The sequence below is a fragment of the Vicugna pacos genome, chromosome 2 (assembly GCF_048564905.1).
Source record: "Vicugna pacos chromosome 2, VicPac4, whole genome shotgun sequence".
NCBI classification, from domain to species: Eukaryota; Metazoa; Chordata; class Mammalia; order Artiodactyla; family Camelidae; genus Vicugna; species Vicugna pacos.
Window position 1 is genome coordinate 66173118 of NC_132988.1, and position 17740 is coordinate 66190857.

Genomic DNA, 17740 nt, shown 5'->3' on the forward strand with positions numbered 1-17740 from the left:
TTCCTGAGAAGCAATGTTAATAAATTCACTATTTTAGTTAATAAATCTATATATTTATTGAATCCTTACCATATATCATGCATTCTACTAAAAAGTGAGGGAAAACAGAAGAAATAGCTTCTTCATTCAATTGGACAGAGGTATAGACTAATGTTATTTTTTTTTTTACTTAGGTAAGCAATTAACTATCAAAGTTCTAGGCAGTGGAAATGACCAAAGGTGCCTAAGTTTAGATATAAAAATCTCATTGAACTGTTATCTTAAGAATGAGTAGGATTTAACTGGACATACTAAGAAGTACTATGGGTGACAGCTGAGTATTTGTTAAACTTTTCATTGCAGTTGGAAAATCACACAGCAGCCTATGGTTCTCTGTTGCTTAGTTGCAACACTAAAGATATGATACAAATCATGTCATTAGATGATGCAAAAACAACTACTAAGCACCTAATTCTCAGTCAGTGTATCATTTAAGTAATAAGTACCACCTTTTCCATTGAGCAACCATGTTATGGGATCAAAATTGTTACAAAAAGAATCCAGCATCCACAAGGAACAATTTCATAAACACTAAATGAATGTGTGCATTAATAAAAATAGTACATTTCAAAAGAAATAGAATTTCTTCAACTAAAATAAAGGGAGCCAATTCCAGCTGGAACCCTGACTAACCTTTCAATCCTGATGTATACTTGCTTCTTTGTTGATCATCTCCAAACCACAGGCCAGGCCCTGAGGGCACCACCCCTCATACTGATACAAGGCCAATCTCTTCTCTCACTTATCTGCTTGGCTCACACAGTTCCTGGAGTTAGGAGACCAGTGTGGCCTTGGCAGAAGAAAACTTCCCTCCTTGGCACAAAGATTACGTAAAGGAATCAAATTAAATCTCAACCAAAAAAAAGAAAAAAATTGAGTGATTTGTTAAAAATACATACATATTTAATTTCATCAAAAACTTGAAGAAACATCTGCCTGATGAAAACTATGAGAGAGAGGGGAGAGCTTGCTGCTTACAACCATACATTAACTTTATGCTTAAATTCAGCATATATATAGTGGTGTGGTGAATAACGGATTGTCACAGCAGATCCAATTTAGATGATATAAAGGCTCTCTGTTAGTCATAGTGGTAAGTCCTTCCCCCCTCCCCCAGCAACAATTATTCAGTTATTCTTGAGAGTAAAAGCATGCTCTGATCAGGTGGAAGCCAATATAGACAGACAGAACAAACTCATTCACACTTGACTATCCCATTAGGTCTTCAAACCTAGCTGATGAGGTATTTGGTGATTTCCACTTACAGTGACAAATAAAAGCAACAGCTGCACTTCTAATCTTGCTAGCAACAGTATTCTCTGAACATAGCCACTGAAAAAGCCTCTTGTTAACTTCAAACTCATATTTTGTCAGTTAAAATTCATGCCTCTAATCCCCTCACTGGATCACTGCTTTGTTGAAAAGTAGCATCGTTTACAATCCTGACAGCAGGGGATTGGGGTGCCAGGAACTGCAAATGGTTGTCATCTGACTTCAGCAGCAGTTTCAGGATCCAAAGAACAGTGTAACATATTTCAACAAGGAAAATTCCCTTACAGAGATAAAAAAGAAAACCAAATATGTAAATAGGATAGAAGTAAAACATGTAAGGCCTTCACTAAAGAGCTTTTCATCTATTCTTTTACCTTCTTTTCTTTCTGATTATTTCACCAAATCAGGTTTTAAGTGCATGCTCCCTTTCCATTCCAGCAAATATTTCTGCCAAATATGTAATCACAATAGAAGGCTTCAAAGAAAAACTTATTATGCATTTTTAAATTTAGTACTGTCATGTGCTTATTACATTAAGGATTTTTTTTAATGTCAAATAGTGATTATCTAAGAGGAAGGGTAAGAGAGTCAGCAATCCAAACCTGCTATATATTCTGCAAAACTACACACAAAGTCAGTGTATTAATTCATAGATTCTAAAATGGTATAGATGGAACTATGAATTCTAGACCTTATTCCATATGTGCTTAAGGGTGAGAAAAGGCCCCAACTTTTCTCCTTTAACTTCTGGATCACTCTCCTCTGTTCACACCAGTTAGACAAGGAGGAGTAACTGTTCAGCTTCCTAGGTGCATGATAGGCTCCTGTTACTGAGCAGGTGTGGGCATTGTGGCCCCAGCTGACTCTGCAGACCCTGGTCTCTGCACATGTTTGAGTGCACTGTGACAAAATTCAGGTTTGTCTTGGTGGGGAGAAACAGGCCCCATGCTCCAAACTTCCAGAGGCTTCTACAGTGGAGGGCTTGGCTTGGCTTCCATTTGACATTATCTTTTAATTTTATAATTCTGTGAGGAACAGTAGCAGTAGTACAGAGCAGGATTCAGGTATGTCTGTTTTGCAGAAGGGGATGTGGGACCCAGCTGGTCCTTGGCTATCCATTGAGACATAGTTTTAGTCGTCCACCCAAATTACCACTGGCATGATTTGGTCAAGTCTTTCTTGTCCAATAATCTCGTAGGTATTTCTTTGCTACCCATTAAGACTTAATTTCAGGACATATTGGTTATATCCTGAATTGCCTTTGATTCCCTAAAAGCTTAGGTATTTGTAAACCTCTTCCATTTGTGTGTGTGTGTGTGTGTGTAAAGATGACTCAGAAATTCTTATTCCTTGAAATAAAGGTAGATGGCTATGAGAGAAAACAGAAGAACCAAGAGAGAAGGAAAGTAGTTGATGTTTAAAACATGTCTTTCCATGTTCTGTCCATCCATATCGCCATCTAAACATGAGCAAAAGCTATTGAAGTTGGGAGAAACTACAATTCTACTTATTTTGTAAAAATGAAACACTTTGCCTTTTTACACTTATTCTTTTCTACCTAATTTTTGTGGCATGACTAGTTGTCACTAAACCCAGAATGTTACATCTTTGATATTCTCACCTGATGAGTTTTCTGTTAGAGGGGTTTAACCCAGAATCTATGAATAGAAGTCAGGCAGTCCATGAATCAGGATGGGAAAATACTGCTTATATTTATGTTTTCACTAACCTTTAACTGAAAATTAACATTGCCCTGCATTATAAACATGGATAATAGACTATAGTAGTATTAATGCTTATGAATTTGTAATCAATATAAATTACAGACTATTCATGAAAGTGTATTTGCATTTATCATTAAAAAATTTCAGTTGCTATTGAAACCACCACTAGATCTTGTTGGTTAATACACTCATAAAAAAGCAGATATATTACTCTGTTTTGATTTTTAAATTTTTATAGCTAATTTTCAATATAACTACTTTCCTTTATAATTGCATGCATTTTGTTATTTTCAATTAAAAACATTATTTTAAAAGGGGCATGCAATCTTTACCTGACAGCAAAGGGATACACGGTACACACAAAAGTTTAGGAATCCCACATGTGACTGTAGTTTCTGATAGAACCAGAGATTTCTATATCACCCATGTCACTAGCAGAACAATGAGGGCTTTTAGTTAGTGACTAAATGTTTTCTGATCCTTGATTTGAAATCTTCTTGTGTGGAAATATGATTAAATGAGAAAAAGAAATAATGTAATACCTACTTATATTTGACCAAAAATAAGAAAGTAATTATGCTTTACTAACAGTCAATGAATGGAGTGACACTGATGCCCTCCCCAGGTCCACATTTCTGTCAGTCACTTCTCACTTCTGATGGGAAAGGATTCCTAAAGGAAGGCTGTGTAATTATAAAGGTTTGATAATGATGGACTCAGTCTTTCCATAGCAGAAATTTACAATATATTGCACTCTTTATGTGTAAGATGCCTCTAATATGGTTAAATATTTTTTGGAAACAGTATTTTTAAATAGTAAATTCTAAGGTCATCTGTAATGTAATGGATTGAGTTTAAAGAGGACTCACAGTTTCCATTCTCCCACTCATTTTTTTTTCCATTTTACAAAGAGATAAGTAAGTATTTCAAATTTGCTGACCTTTTCTGTTATAAGTCAGCAGTTTGCTACCAAGCAGTTATATTCAAAAAGAATAGACAGTTAATCTGTCATTTCAATATAAAGGTGGCATTTTAATATTAGGGGAGAAGGTAACTACTATCCAAAGGAAAGTTTTTCTATGGAGAGACTAATTTTAAAAATAGATGCTTACAAATTTTTTCATCTTTAGATGATTCTGTTACCAAAAATGATTATGTGCCACCTATATGTGATAATTTCAAAACACTGAAATAAGATTTAGAAGCTACAAAGCTTCTAAAGTAAAAATTTCAGTGCTTTTAAATTTATTTGGTAAAAATATAAAAATAATGCAATATCTTAGTTTGTAAGAACTCCAGGGTCAGGGAAAATAGACATTTTCTATGTGTATTTCAGCAAAAATCTGTATATAATTGGACAATGAGATTGAAAAATCATCATAATGATTTAATAAGTGCATTTAATTTAAGGTGCCTCTTTTTCCATGTCATTTTTGTAAGGTAATTTTCTTTCTTAAACTATGATTATCAGTAAAAATATTATATTAAAAAATGGACTTTGCAAAAGATCCCTAAAAGGATAAATCCAAATTTTCAAAAATCATGAAACAATCATTTGCTCACAACAGAAATATTATAATAAAAGTATCATTAAATATTTTATGTACATAGGCCTCACCTCATTAACTTAACTATGTTTAATGTATTTTTACAATATAAGTATTTATTAGTTTGGTGTTGTATGTATACAGCTAATTGAAGTTAATAAACATATATTGGAATAGAATATTTAAAACTTTTCACTAATAAGGCATATAATCCAAAAGTTGGCAATTCACTGGGATAAATATGTAAGAATTTCCATGAATAAATAGTATTGATTTAATCGTTTTTCAAAAGATATTTTTAAAAATTAATTTACTGTTATATTGACTGTTTAACCTTTTAATATACCAAATGGTCATTTGAAAACCATTTCCTCTTGAAGATCACTTGAAATGGCTTTTAAGAGCAAGGCTGTCTGTTCCATGTTTCAATTATTTCATGAGTTCTTATAATTATGAGCATATTTGAGCATTATAATTATGAATGTGGATATTCTCTCTTGCATTAATGCAGTCTCCTAACTTTTTTCAGTGACACATGAGTTTTTGTTAACTTTTCTTGCTCTGTTATATCCTCTCTCACTCTAAATGCCTTACATCTGGCTATCAGATCTTGTGCCCAGATTATTTCAAGAGTCTCCTAACCAGTATCCTTATTCCTTGTAGCATTTTCAAGGTTGTTGCCAGAATGCTATTTCCAGAAAGTAACCCATACTCGAAATTCTTAGAGTGGCTTTCTTTCAGCCATAAAATAGTATCCCAATTCCTGATCCTTGTGACAGAGTTCCACGGGATTGTGCCCTCATAACCTCAGGCTCTTTTAGACTACTTGCATGACCAAAAGTGAGCCAACCTGTCATCCCACTATTGCACAGTTTCCTTTGCTGAAAATCCCATTTCTGAAACCTAACACCTTCCTCCTCAATTCTGGAATCTTTTCTTACACATCTGATGTTCATCCTTCCTCTGTTCCATTTCATTTGGTTAAACATCCCTGGTCTGTACTTCCATATCAGTGTTTATCAATCCATTTATCTTATTTTAAAATAAGTTGGCAAGAATACCTAGACAAAGTTTTTGACCAAATTCTGAGTTGCAGCCATTTCCTGAATTTACCCACAGAGATAGAATGTTGAAAGATTCTATGGAATTATATCAAAAAATGGTTTTACTTTCACTCTGAATTATAGTATTCATTGAAGTTAGAGGAGAGGGAAAACGTACCTAAAAACAGAGAAAAAAGATATTCTATACATATTGAGACTAATTGAAGACTGTGTGCCTTTTTAATATCAAAAGACTTTACCTTTAATAGTTTTAAAAATAAAGATAATTGACTATTCTGTGTTTACGTGACAATCAAATATTCTCTTTTTTTAACTTTTACATTATATTTATTCACACATTCAAGCATTTGCAAGCACATGAAGTATTTCCTGTGTGCCATGCACTGTTCCAGACCTGGGCATACGGTAGTGAACACAAGAGATAAGACATGGGCCCTGACTCTTCCTCACGCACTAATGTACAAAATATATAAGGTAATGGTTCTCATGAGGATGTTGAAAAAGCCCACAACCAGTATCGTTCTTTCTACTTATTTATCTATTTATTGATTTACTTCTATTGATAATGCTATGATGATTTAGCCCTTCACCCAGACTAGGTACCTCAGAATCTTTTTTTTTATTATCATAAGTTAAGGGTATACAGCATTATAGTTCAACATCTGCATATACTGTAAAGTGATCACCAGAAGTCTATAGAGTTGGTGCCATTCACTCATTTCACATCTACCTCCCTTCTTCCCCTCTGTATCTATGACTTTGTTTTGTTTGTTCTGTTTTGGTTTTTTTAGATTTCATATATGAAAAATCATATGGTGTTTGTCTTCCTATATCTATTTTTTCACATAGCATAATAAATTCAAGTTCCATCCACATTGTTGCAAATGTGGATGCATTGTTGCAAATGTTGCAAGATTTCATTCTTTTTTATGGCTGAGTAATATTTCATGGTATATGTATGCAACATCTTCTTTATCCATTCATCTATCTGTAGACACTTCACTTCATTTTCGTAACATGGATATCGTAAATAATGCTGCAGTGAACACAGGGGTGCATATATCTTTTTGAATTAGTGTTTTCATATTTTTTAGAAATATGCCTGGAAGTAAAATGCTGGGTAATAGTTCTATTTTAATTGTTTGAGGAATCTCCGTATTGTTTTCTATAGTAGCTATACTGATTTACAGTCCCCATTTACAAACAGTGTACAACAGTTCTCTTTTCTCCGTATCTTCTTGAACATTTGTTTTTTTTAATCTTTTCAACATTTGCCATTCTGACAAGTGTGAGGTAATATTTCATTGTGGTTTTCTTTGCCTTTTCCTAATAATTAGTGATGTTGAACATCTTTCCATGTGCCTGTTGGCTATCTGTATATTTTCTTTGGGAAAATGCTTATTCATATTCTCTAATCATTTTTAATTGAGTTGTTTTGTTGTTGAGTTGTAAGAGTTCATTATATATTTTGGATCCTCACTCCTTATTGGATACATGATTTGCAAATATCTTTTCTCATTCAGTAGGTTGTTTTTTTGTTTTTATGATGGTTTTCTTCACTGTGCAGAAGCTTTTTAGTTTGATTTAGTCCCATTTCTTTTTGCTTTTGTTTCTCTTGCCTTTGCAGGCAGATCTGCAAGAACATCACTAAGACTGATGTCAAGGAGCTCACTGCCTATGTTTTCTTCTAGGAATTTTATGGTGTCAGATCTTACATTCAAGTCTTTAACCCATTTTGAGTTGAGTTAAATTTTGTGTACACAGTAGTCTAGTTTCTCAAATATTCCTATTTTTAACTATGAGGAAAAACATTAATCACTCTTATTAAACTGAATAAAAGCTCCATAAATTAGATAAAGCAGTTTCAGAGGTAACATTAAAAATCAACAGAAAAAGAAGAAAACACCCTTCATTTAAAAAGATAAATTCAAACTCTCCATAAAGAATAATTTAACAAGTGCAAAATATCATGATGGCTTTTAAATATGAACATACTGAGGGAACAAGATTAATAAATTCATTCAGATGCTAATTTAAAAATTAAAATTATTCTTAAATATATATTCTAGTTAAAGCTCTCAGAGTCAAACTAGAAGTATCTTCAAAAGTTATATTGACAAGTGATCCTGCTGAAGTAGCTCTACTTCTGGCTGATTTCAACTTTTAAGTATTCATTTTCAGAATAGATTGCAAGTGGAAACACCATATTTTTTTTTCCACAAAACTTTTCAACTATCATTACACAAAAAATGATTCTTCCAGAAGTAAGTATTTATGTCCAATGATAACTTTTGCTATGTGTGTAAGTGTCTGTTTTAAAATAGTACTCATTTACTAAAGTAAAGATTCAATTGCTTAATAAAAATAAAGCACTTATATTGTATTTTCAACTTTACTTTTTGTTCTTGTTTGGAACCAGGGGTGTGTACATGTATTTCTTATTCAGAACATTTACTGCCCTTTCTTAGCCCTATCTGACTGGCCCCCTTTGACCAGTTCCCTTGCTAGTCGTTCTAATCTACTGATATAGGATACCTGACTTGCATGGATCCATGAAATGTGAATGGAAGTGATGTGTGTTAGATCCTAGTAAAGCTTTAAAGCCATCGCATGGTTCCTACCTCAGCAGCTCGCCCCTCAATATGAGGCCAGCATGTCTCAGGAAGTCTTCAACCTCACATTCATGTTAGAATAAAGATCTGCAACCACTCTGTGCGGGGAGCCAGGACCTAATGAACTTCAAGCTCTGGTTCCATTCCCTTTGAGGTCCCAGAACTCAGGGTTCAAGGAAAATGCCTTGTACCAAAAAATCTACTTTTTAATTTCACCTTTTGAACCTCAATTTCCTCAGCTTTAAAGTAGCTGGTACTAGTACCAAATTTGTAGAATTGTTAGAAAATTTAAATGTTTGTGGTACACAGTAAACTCTCTAAATGACCAAATTATATATATGACTAAAAATATAACTAAGGTTTAGGAGAAACTCATTTATTTATTCTAACTAAGCAATAATTAAACATTTCTTGTCTGAACAACTTATGGATTCCTCTTTAATATTTTCTGAAAATACTGAAAGCATTGTAAGGAAGCACTTAAAATTCATTAGAGAGATTTTTGTAAGTATTGTCACAAACCAGGTAGTAGCAGTTTAGAGAAAAGACCCTTTTACCTGTACTTTAGAAAACAGTATTCAGACAAATTACTTTATATATTTGGAAAAATAGGTATTTTGGAATTTTCTTCACATTGTTATTTTTAAGAGACACAAAGTTTCATTTAGTTTTAAAGATCAGTACCCAAGCCTATCAAAGGTAGTTTGAAAAGTTTTGCACTGTCTAATGACATACAAAATCAAAGATAACTGGTGTTGAAAGAATAGAGATACAATTTCTATTTTATCTACTTTAATGTTCATTTTAATTTAACTAGTTTATTTTCTTTTAAAGTTATGGATTCATGGCAAGTGTTAAAGGTTTTCAGTTAGGACATAATTAAAATATGTTTAAGTCAGTTGACAAAAATATATCAATAAATACAATACAGGTAATACAAGGATATGTCAGAAACACAGTATTAACTATAAATTAGATAATATTGCCATCTAAAATAGGAGTAATGATTAATATAGTTTCTTGATTTACAAAATCTATCTTTAATACCTCTCCTCTATCCCAGCTAATCTAATTCACTCTTTTTAGAACATATTTTATAATTATTTTCCTTACCCTCTATTCTATACTTACCCTCATAAAACAAAAGTTATTAGGTTTATTTATATTTGGAGGAGGTACTGGGGATTGAACCCAGGAACTCATGCATGCTAAGCATGCGCTCTACCACTTGAGCTATACCCTCCCCTCTATTCTAAACTTTTATCATGATTTTCTCTCATCTCTTCTTTTTCACCATGGAATAAATATAAATATATACATTGTATATATAAATATACAAATCACTTTAACTTCCAGAAAGCAGTATTTTAAAATACAGTGGTATCTGGGTAATAGAGTTATAAATACTCTTTGAAATATAATTATAACTTGTTCTTTAATATGCTCCACTTTTCACTTATTTGTCTTCTATCAAGTAGAAAGTACAGTTTTTGGTAAGTAAAGTGTGTATTTCCATAATGCACAGAACACTGGACTAGAGTCTATGACCTTCAATTTCTAGTTTTGGTTTAGCTATTACCTCATGAATATATTAACCACATACAGAATTGAATTTGCTTGTCTCTATTACTCTTCTCAGATCTCTACTGAAAGATGTCTCTTTAAAATATTGGCATTACCTGCCTTTATACAAATTCATTGTACAGCTATGGGTATTTTTACTTTCAGACCTCCTAGTTTGTTTGCATCTGCCATTTTTGACCCACACTATTTTTATCAAAAATTAGGAAAATCATTAATAATCATGATATATCTCTAAATCTTAAGGCTCACATATTAGAATCCACACTTAAGTTTTATAAATTGGTCTGTCTTCCCTACTACAGTGGGAATACCTTTAAGGGCATCATCTCTGACTAATTCATCTTTGTATTTTCATAGCACATAAAACAAACTGCCTTGCATGTTAGGGTCTTTAAAAATGTTCATTGAATGAAAGAAATAAAACAAATAATTATATTTCTAGCACTATCCACATTGAATAGGCCAAATTTTCTGGACTCCCAATTTGGAAACACAATTTAGCTTCATGGTAGATACTAAAACTAGAACTGGAAAAATAATTTTATATGATCAAGTTTTGGGCTGATTTTCATCTGGAAAAACAAGAATTTAAGAAAAGGAGATAATAACATAGAAGAATGGAGAAATGCAGTTATTAGAAGTGGGAGATGATATTGTTGCCATGTGGAAGATATCAAATATTTCACTTAACCACTCGCGCCCCCCAAAAGAATATTTAAAAGATTTCACTTTTTACATTATCTTAGGAGTTTCTCTTTCCTGTTTCTATAGCAAGTTATTGTTCATGTAGGCAGTAGTTTTAAGTACCCTTAAAAAATCATAGTCGGAGGGTTTACTATTTAGTATTGAGCCCCTTTCCCTTTGCTGCTTCCATCTGTTTTGCGTGTGACTGATGATATTGGGAGCCTTTGTGGCATCATTGCCTCATGTAGTTTGTATGCATGAAGCAGATATAATCTCAGATGATCAGGCATCTATTACTCCTATGAGGAAATATCTACAATAGGCAATTAATTGTGTTTCAAATCCTCCAGTTAGTCATTTACAGAAGATTTAACAATACTCTTCAGTGGACATTCTATTGATCTGAATTTGTGACTAATTTATCTTTCCTTTCCTATGACTGAAGATAATGTAGAGCATATTTTTTTCTTTTTCTTTTCTTTCAGCAAATTATCAAGTACTAGATTTGCTTTGTTCCCCCTCCTTAAAATGTTATTGAATTTATAAAGTTCAGCATTTATATGTATAGAAAGGACTTGATTCTTGTTACCACATAAAGGCATTTACAGAAATACAGAAGCATGAGCCTAATGTAATAAATAAATTAAAGTGACGCCCTTGAAGTTCTCTCTCTAACTGCTTAGAGTTGCCCCTAGTAACATAGAGCACAAAGGCTTCAAAGAAATGCGTCTTTCCCTTCTCATTCATTTTTCCCCAACACACAGAAACACACATAGAGGTACCACAGAGGCTTTAGACTGTCCAGTGCTGCAGAAAACACTGCCTTTCTAGGATCTATCATAGTCTAGATTATTTTGTGACAAGAAAAGTAGTTCCACCAGAACAGGCATAGAGAAGGGGACTTAAACAATTTATTATCTTTATGAAAATAAAGATAATTGTACACACTGCAGAAAATTGCAGAGGGAGCCATGAATTTGCACTTTTTCCTCCAATGGTGGCAGAGTATTTGGAAAGAAGCAGGGAGGGAAGACCCAGAAAAGAACGTGATCTTTACTATTTTAACTAGGATTCCTAAACTTTAGCCACTTTTTGGAAGCATTTTCCAAAACACATTTTTCTAGTTTTCCTGGGGGATTTTTTTCCCACTGAATATCTATCATACCAAGTTTTTAAAAATGAATGCTAATTTATACATATTCTGTTAAGAGCAGAAAAAGAAAAAATATTTCACAGCCACTTCCCAGTTATATAGCAACTTGAGTTTTTGGAGTTTCATTTCTTATTCCTCTCTGATCTCTCATCTCAAAGTACATCTCTTAGTATTCCAGAAGAAGTCCAAGATTTGCATATAAATCTAATTGTGTGTATTCATGCAAAACTTTTCAATTCATGACAAACTATCCATAGATATTAAAATTAATTTGTGAGGGAAGAGCCATTGTATTCAAAGGTAGAAAGTGTCAAGTGTCTTGCTCCTTCACATTTTACTACCACTTAGCTGTACACAAAGTGGACTTTATGAAAAGTGCTAAACATTTAAGAAAAGAGCTGTATGTCTGAGAGAGGTGTATACATGAACTTGGTCTTGCATATCTGTGTACGTTTGCATATGTACTTGATGCTTTCGTTATTATTGAAAGGAAGTGTAAGGCTTTACATATTTAGAGTAGGTTGAGCCAAATAAGAAATCACAAACTTGTGACAATTGAAAGTTATTTTTATCACTTGGATCATATAGTAATCCACAAAGCTATTTAACAATGGACTAGCTATTTGTATATTTACTTTGTATAAATCAGTATTTCTAGCTAAAATCAAGAACATTAAATTCTGAGATTTTAAAATTACTTTTTTAACCAGGTACCAATGTAAATTCAGTACATGTTTATTTATGTATTCCATTATGTCTTATTCTAGATGTAGTGCTTATTTTTCTGATGATGTAAGCCATAGGGTTTTCTATAAATTGTGTACATTAAGGGAGAGAGAATGGGATATTTCTGATAAGTATAAGGTACATTAGTACTTTGACAGTGACTTCTCCATTCCCCACTAGCTCTCTTTGTGAAGTTCCAAAGCTCAGCGTTTACTTCTTAGAAATTGATCACTATTTCTATAGTTGAACCAGGGGAAAAAACCAAATTTGACACATTATCTACTGCTGTGGATGGAGCAATAACATCAAAATTGGAAAAGAGAATTTTACAGTTGAACACATATGATAAAAAAAAATTCAAGGTCACCAGTTCTTATATTTATAGCTTTCTCAAAGCTGCTGTTTAGGCCCATACCAATTATCATGGGGGAAGGAGAGATAAGTTTAAGACCACAATCCTGTTTGTTTACTTTTGCTTTTATTTCTGTTGCCTGGGTAGACTGCCCTAGCATTTGCACAGTAAAGGAAACCATAAGCAAAACAAAAGTCAACCTACAGACTGGGAGAAAATATTTGCAAGAGATGAGATTGACAGGGGCTTAATTTCAGACTATACAGACAGCTCATACAACTTAATAATAAAAAACAAACAAACCAATCCAAAACTGGGCAGAAGACCTAAACAAGCAATTCTCCAATGAAGACATGCAAATGGCCAACAGGCACATGAAAAAAAATGTTCAATATTACTAATGATCAGAGAAATGCAAATCAAAACTACAAGGAGGTGTCATCTCACACCACTCAGAATGGCCATCATTAAAAAGTCCACAAATGATAAATGCTGGAGAGGGTGTGGAGAAATGGGAACCCTCCTGCACTGTTGGTGGAATGTAGTTTTGTGCAGCCATTACGGAAAACAGTATGGAGATTCCTCAAAAGACTAAAAATAGACTACCCATATGATCAAGCAATTCCACTCCTGGGCATATATCCAGATGGAATTTTAATTCAAAAAGATACATGCACCCCCATGTTCAAAGCAGCACTATTTATAATAACCAAGACATAGAAACAACCTAAATGTCCATTGACAGATGACTGGATGAAGAAGTTGTGGTACATTTATACAATGGAATACTACTCAGCCATAAAAAGAATAAAATAATGCCATTTGTAGCAACATGGATAGACCCGAGACTGTCATTCTAAGTGAAGTAAGCCCAAAAGAGAAAGAAAACTACCATATGACATTGCTTATGTGCTGAATCTGAAAAAAAAAAGACAACTGAACTTATTTACAAAACAGAAACAGACTCACAGACATAGAAGACAAACTTATGGGGGAGGGGGAAGGGGCTGAAAAGGGATAAATTTCTGAGAGTCCGAGATTTGCAGATACTAACTACTATATATAAAATAAAGAACAAGTTTATATTGCATAGCACAGGGAACTATATTCAATATGTTGTAGTAACCTATAATGAAAAAGAATATGAAGATGAATATATGTATGACTGAACTATTATGCTGTACACCAGAAACTGACACACCATTGTAAACTGATTCTACTTCAATAAAAATAAGTAAATAAATAAATAGTATTCAATTCCAAAACAAAAAAACAAAAAAACAAAACAAAACTACACTCCCATCCACAGCTTAATAGCAGAAGTGGAACCACAAAGCTGAATTTAAAATAATTATCTGTTAGCAAATAAAATTTGAATAATGTTTGAAAGGACCCAAAGGAGCTATAACATTTTATACCTCTATAACTAGAATTGCCTTTCAAACTTAAATATGTGTATCTCAGTATCTTGTTTGTTTATAAGTTACTAAAATGTAGAGAAAATTTAATTAATGAATGTATATAATACACACACAGGCAATTAAGCTTACTCTGCTTATTTCATTCAAACATCCTATTTTTTCCAGCTGGTAATGACAGAAATATCAACTTTTCTTAAAAAAAAAAAAAAATCAGGCGATGGCCTGAAATCAATAGAGTTTGCATATGTCCATTCAAGGATAGAATTTAGTTTTTGAAATTTAGGATGGTGGCCACTTCTTAAATACTGCTTGTGCAGATAACCTCTTACCTATGACAGTTGCATTACAACTAAATTTTCTACCCTTGAAGTCAACGTGAATTCTGTTCCCAGAAATGTGACCACAAATTGACTTACTCTGATACTGCAGATTTTATTATTTAGTTATGAGGCCTCTCTCATGGGCATTAGGAGTTGATGAGAGCTTGTGGATGGCAGAATAATTATTTACTAAATGTAACACACTAGTTTCAAAAGGTTTGCTTTTTAATTGATAATCTCATGAAGAACAAGTCATCAAGGTACCAAGATAATTTATCTTTCAGAGATTCTTAATCTGGAAACCATTAAGTCTATATACAATCTAAATTCAGATTGTTTAACAGTGATTCTATAATATCTGATAGAAACTTTATGCCTACACTAATGAGATTTGTATATCAAGTCATATTTTTATTTCAAGAGGAGTAGCATGAGGATTTTAATATCTAGGTCTGTGAAAGTAAATGTACTTCAACACATATTGTGCCACTTTTTTCATAGCTCTTTAAAAATAATCAACCAGGAGAGGTTAAAGGAATGTGTAACATGATATTCATCCAATAAATAAATCTAAATAGTCATTAGAATGACAGTCCCTAGACTATATTCCCCTTGAAAATTCTCATGATAATCAGAAACATCAGTTGACTAATCAGAATTTCAAAAGGTATTAAAATTTACTTAAATCGACTTGGATTTTTATTTATTTTTCAAACCAGCCAAATGTTCAGTGAATCAGACTTTTTTGTTTTATATGCATTTTCCAAAAAAGACAAAGAAAGTGCTTTATGACATAATTTAGCCATATTAAAAAAAAAAAGCTTATCTGTTTGCTTTATTCTGAACAGGAAAAAACATACACTCACATATGCAGAAAGAGAAAACCAAAAAGACATTAAATATGCCAATGCTAAGAACTGAACCCATAAATTAAAACCAACAGAATAATTTTACTTTACTTCAACTTAGCTAAATTAACAAGAGTTTATATAATTTCATTAAAGAAAGATATTTATAGACTATTGCTATGCATAAAAACAACTATAATAAAGCTTGCCAAATCTGAGTGAATAGTATAATGACTAATACTCAAGTTCTGCCCTTGAGGAATTTACAGTCTACAAGGTAAGAAAGACATACATAACAAGGGAAGGATGTGCAGCATTGGAAGGAATTACGTGGCACTAAAAGTAGAAAGAGGAAGAAGTAATTAATGTAGGAAGAAGTCCTGTGAAACTCAGGAGTCTCTCATCCCTAGAAATTGAACTGGTCATAAAAACCTAGACATTACAAATGAATGAACATTTGCAAAAGAAATCACCTAAAAGTCCTATTTTAGAATCACAACTTCTATTTTGCTCTTGACAAAGCTATCTTCCCCAAGAAAGTAAAGAAAAAGTCTGCCATGCTAAAAATGGAGATGAGTCTGAAAGCACAGAATGTGATACATACTGGAATGACTAGAGTACACTGAAAGTATCGAGACGTGGTTTGACATAGGTGTTTTGCCTTTGAGGTAGGGAGACTGAATTAAATTCCTAGACTTAAGAAATGAGACTTAACCTAAGGAAACTTCTGTGAAATAAACAAGACTTGTAAAAGAAATAAGAATTGTTAAAAGGATTGTTACAAGGATTGAATCCCACATTTTTATTGAAACATATCAATATATAATGAAATGGGATAATGTATATTATCTCATTAAAAAGGTTTTTCTTACCTAAAAATTATTTGTGGTAGACAATAAGACATTAGAAGAGACAATTTAATGGTCTTAAATGTTCAACTCTGACACAAAATTAGCAAAAAATTTAAAAATTATAATAAATTCAATAAAAGGAAGGGATGAAATATTATATTACCATTTCTAACTGAATTGTTTATTGCCCTATTGATATAACCATGGAGTAAATAAATCCATAGTTTTTAATCATTAAAAAAATAACCATTATTTGACCTATTCCTTTTAATAGAAATATGTATTCAAGAACCAGCCAGGAAGCATTTTCCCTTCTAAGAAGCAAAACGAAACATAAAGAAACAAAGCATTTTACATGTAAGGGACTTTGCAATAAATAAATATTTATTATTAACATGTTCTTGTGTCTCTGGACTTTTTACCTATTTAGAATGAAAAATAATAGAACATTTCTAAACATTTGGCAAATTCATCCAAAAAAGCTCTGCCAGATTCAGTTTTGTTGTTTTTGTTTGTTTAAATCTGCTGCCTGAACTGTAAGAAGCATGGGACACTAAAATATACTTAGGACAAATGTAAATCATCTTAATATGTATAAATGGGTAAGTGCTCTTGTGAATATGTTGGTATGCTTACATATGAATATGTTGTTTAACTTAAAGATTACTGAGATTTCACTTTAATTTTTAAGACACTTTTCCTATATTGTAACCCAAACATAATTTTTCAAAATGTTTCTCTTAAGGGGACCAAAGTCAAAGAAGTAGAAATCAAGATAGCCACGCCTTTGTCTTTTGCTCCAGTTAACTCGCTCTGCTCCAATAAAATCCTAGCAACTCTACCTGTTAGAGTGGCTTTAATGAATGATTGTTTGCATTACTTCATCCATTCTGCACATAATCACAATAAAAGTATTATTCATATAACTTATTTGGCTCATTAGCTAGCTATAATTTCCCAATGTGGAGCTTTGTGGGATTAGAATGTTAATATTTTGAGTCACTATTATGCCAGTAACCTTCAATACTTAACTCTACGGCAATTAGTTTAAGCAGAGTCTACCTTGCAGATACATGTTCCCATGTAGTGCAAAACAGTATTATTTGTAGATATATATACTCCTGTCTAGTGAAAACAGTATTTTTCAAAATTACCTATTTAATAATTATCGCCTGAATATTTTAGATTGTATAGAAAACAAGTATTTTCATACATCTTCTGACATATGAGATGACTAGCTCTTTGGCTGCTAAAATATAACTCTTATTATGTTTTCTTTGAAATGTTTGGTCATTTTTCAAATATGCCAAGTTTAATTTCTTTCTTTTTAGATGTATTATAATGCAGTTTGAGAAATTATACTCAAGTGGTCATTGTAATAATTTTGTGTGTGTATTTAAAAGAAAAAGTTAAAATAAAATATAAAAATAATAACTTTATAATGGTTAAATGCTTTTCTGAATGAATTTTGATTAATTCATTTGTTCCATTATGACAGAATTGATACTATAAGGCAATTAAGGGGAGACTATGTCTGTATTAA

General features: G+C 32.4%; 1 long non-coding RNA gene across 1 annotated transcript in view; it reads left to right on the top strand.

Moving 5' to 3' along the window:
* The window catches only part of LOC140686569 (uncharacterized), a 464075-nt gene extending 446594 nt beyond the window's left edge, over positions 1 to 17481 (top strand). The window contains exon 7 of the long non-coding RNA XR_012060402.1: positions 16472 to 17481. This is a non-coding gene — a long non-coding RNA (uncharacterized lncRNA). The remainder of the gene's footprint in view (positions 1 to 16471) is intronic.
* The last annotated feature ends 259 nt before the right edge of the window (positions 17482 to 17740 follow it).